The 3,085-nt window shown below is 47.6% G+C and overlaps 1 long non-coding RNA gene across 1 annotated transcript; it reads right to left on the bottom strand.

The window, feature by feature from the left end:
- Positions 1–271: 271 nt before the first annotated feature.
- On the bottom strand, positions 272–2,052 carry LOC147347803 (uncharacterized). Its single transcript, XR_015152665.1, has 3 exons — positions 1,807–2,052; positions 1,028–1,376; positions 272–566 (listed from the first exon to the last, which is right to left on the bottom strand). It is a non-coding gene; the product is annotated as an uncharacterized LOC147347803 (long non-coding RNA).
- Between the last annotated feature and the right edge of the window lie 1,033 nt (positions 2,053–3,085).

The following is a 3,085-nucleotide window of genomic DNA, read 5'->3' as shown; positions in this document are numbered from 1 at the left end:
CACAGCACCCCGGTCCTCCCAGCAGCTTCACCTAGGAAACCCTCGAACCAGACGTCCCGGTGCTGAGCCCCAGTTACAACAGGATTCACCGAATTTTAATGTTTTTTTCCAAAATAAACAGTGAGCCAGCGCTTTATTTTCTAACACATTGCTTCAACATCCAGCTAAATTTTTTATTGAAGTACACTTGATTTAAAATGATATGTTAATTTCTGCTGTACAGCAAAGTGATTGTTACATACATATACATTTTTAATATTCTTTTCCATTATGGTTTATCACAGGATATAGAGTATAGTTTTCTGTGCTGTGCAGTAGGACCTTGCTGTTTATCCATTTCCAGCTGATTTTTTTTGTTTTTATTCAATTTATTTAAATAGTAGCCCCCCCCCCAAAAAAAAAGTGTTCACCCATTTCTTATTTTTAGTAAAATAAACCACCGGTCTGCCAAGGGGTGTTTTCAGAGATAAGGTCACAGAGGTTCTCCTTTAAGGCTGCTCATGGATCAGGGCTCGGGGTCACCAAACAAATCCTGTTGATCAGTGAGTCGCCCCGAGCACCGGGTGCTGGCAGGAAGGACATGGGTGTCAGGCTCTTCTGAGGGGAACTGAACTTTGTCCCCCAGTCAAAATGTTCAGCTGAGCCCAGAATCGTCAGCTAAGCCTCCCGCAGCCCTCAGAGGAGGAGTTGTAACTGGGTTTAACTGGTTGAGAAAAAAGAGCAAGAGGGCACAGAAATGGCCCCCCAGACTTAATGAGCTTACAGTGGGGTTCCCCAGAAAAGCTAACAGAAATACAGAGCAGTCAGACTTGAAAGGTCTCCAGGATGGTCATCATTTAGGTGCAACAGGGCTGCTTTGGATTTTAAAAGACAGAAACAGGAGAAAATTCCGATGTCCTGTGGGTTTGGGACGGGCTCGTGAGAGACGGGACTGTATAGTAATGGGACCCAGCTGCCACTCTCCAGACCCATCCCACCCACCTCACGCTTGCCCTTTCCACAGCCCCCGGCCCCCGGGCCATCTCACCCACAGTGTCCGCAACCGACACCCACAGATCTCTGTCTTCGGCCCAGGCCTCTGGGATCTGTCCCCAAGCACAGCACAGCCCCCATGACAGAGAATCATCTGGTCCAAAATGCCAACAATTCTGGAAACCCTGTTGAGACACAGCTCTGCCAACCCTCTCTCTCTCTGCTCCCCAAAAGCTCCTCTTTTCTCCACGAAAGATGGAGAGGCAGTCTCTCTCCATGAGGGGCAAGAGTCCGCAGTAGCATCTGTCACAGCTTACTGTCAGTGTCGCCCCAGGCTTCTGGAGGCCAGGGCACCTGTCTTCTCCTTATGCCACCGGAACATGGTGAATGCGAGGTCTCGGGGACTGATGTGCAAAGAGAAAAGGGTGAGCCTGACTCTGGCCAGAAAACATTATTACATTGAGGATAATACCGCCGCCGCCACCGCCACCCTCATCGCCAATTCACAGCATCTCCTATTTGTACTGCAATTAGTGGCGTTTCATATATAAAGAGCACAGCGTGCCCAGTATCACAGAGGACACGGAGTTTTACATGGATTGTTTTTCTGCTTCAGCTTACACAATAAAGATTGCTGCCAAGCCAGCACATCAAGGTCAAAAGAGTATTTCAAATACCAACAATAGCTCTTAACCAATCACACATGCACAAAAAAATCTACCCACTCTCAGTACATGTTCTGCCTTGTGAAAAGTGAGGAAATAAAACATCAGCCAGAAGAAAAATTCTTGGAGAAATTGTTAAAAAAAAAAAAAGAATCCCAGGAGTTGTCACCCTTTCTCCTGGCGAGGATGAGATGCTGGATGATCACCCACTCAATGGACGTGAGTTTGAGCAAACTCCAGGAGATAGCGGACAGGGAAACCCGGCATGCTGCAGTCCACGGGGTCACAGAGAGTCGGACGTGACTGAGCGACTGAACAACAGCAGCCACTCAGCCACAAAGCAGTGAAAACTTGTGTAAAACATGTGGAAAGAAAAAGGTGAAACCTCCCTGGACTTCCTCAGCTCAGCTGACTTACTCGTCCAGATTCCAGGAGGCTAATGAACGTCAGCAGTAGGAAAGCAAATATGTAAAAAAGTGAGAAAAACATTTTAAAAATCTGCTTTGGTCTCACCCAGCTCAACCGAATGGCTCCTTTGCATCTCCCAAAAGGATGCTCAGGATGCAGATGCCCGGGCATTCTCACCATGGACCTGTCCTGCCAGAAAGCTCTTTATCCGGGAGCCTGACAATCACCCAGCCAGAGAAATAAGACCCACAATGAGGCTGCTGCCTCATTAAAGACGTTAAAGCCAAATGTGAAGTGGGCATAAGAAAAAAGAAAAATAGATTCAACACCAAAGAAACTAATACAGATCATGGACCTCCCACTTTGTTAGGTGTGGATTTCTGTTCTATTTGCAAAGGGATCAGGAGGTCCATGCCAAAGGCATGCAAGTGGAGAATCTCAGGGTCACTGCTGACCCCCGGCAGCCCATACAGGAGCCACACTGAAGGGCCAGGTGTGGGGCCACCTGCTGCCCCCAGCCACTCTTGAAGGTGCAGCTCCATATCAGGAATCTGCCCAGGTGCTAAGGTCACACATACATCCCTTGAGTTTATTCACTAGAAGAGAAGGTTACTTTCAGTAGATGACGAGGAGTTTGGTTTATCTTGACCAAATATTTTTATGTACTGAACCCCTCAACCCAAGCTGTTGCCCTTCCCACCCAGTTGGATGGGAAAAGAGGAAGAAAACACATCTTTACATGGTGAATAATGACCCATGTGCCATTGTGCTTTGTAGAATGTGTATCTGTATTTATAGCTTTAATAGAGCATCGGAAGGTATCCAGTAAATCACTGGTGTAGACCCGTAACAAAGACGCTGCCATCCCTGGCAAGAGTGTAAGATGGTGCAGTCACTGTGGAACACAGATCGGCAGTTCCTCAAAAAGTTACACACAGAATTCCCATACGACCCAGCCATCCCACTTTTAGGCAGGTGCCCAAAGCAGTCACCTGTCAGTGAGGGCGAGGGTTTTGATGGTCGGGGTGGGGAGGGTCAGA

Source organism: Bos grunniens, chromosome 23 (assembly GCF_055505025.1).
Source record: "Bos grunniens cultivar Pamir isolate PY7600 chromosome 23, Bosgru_T2T1.0, whole genome shotgun sequence".
Lineage (NCBI taxonomy): Eukaryota > Metazoa > Chordata > Mammalia > Artiodactyla > Bovidae > Bos > Bos grunniens.
Note: the sequence above shows the minus strand (reverse complement) of the source record. Positions and strands in the feature narration are given on the sequence as shown.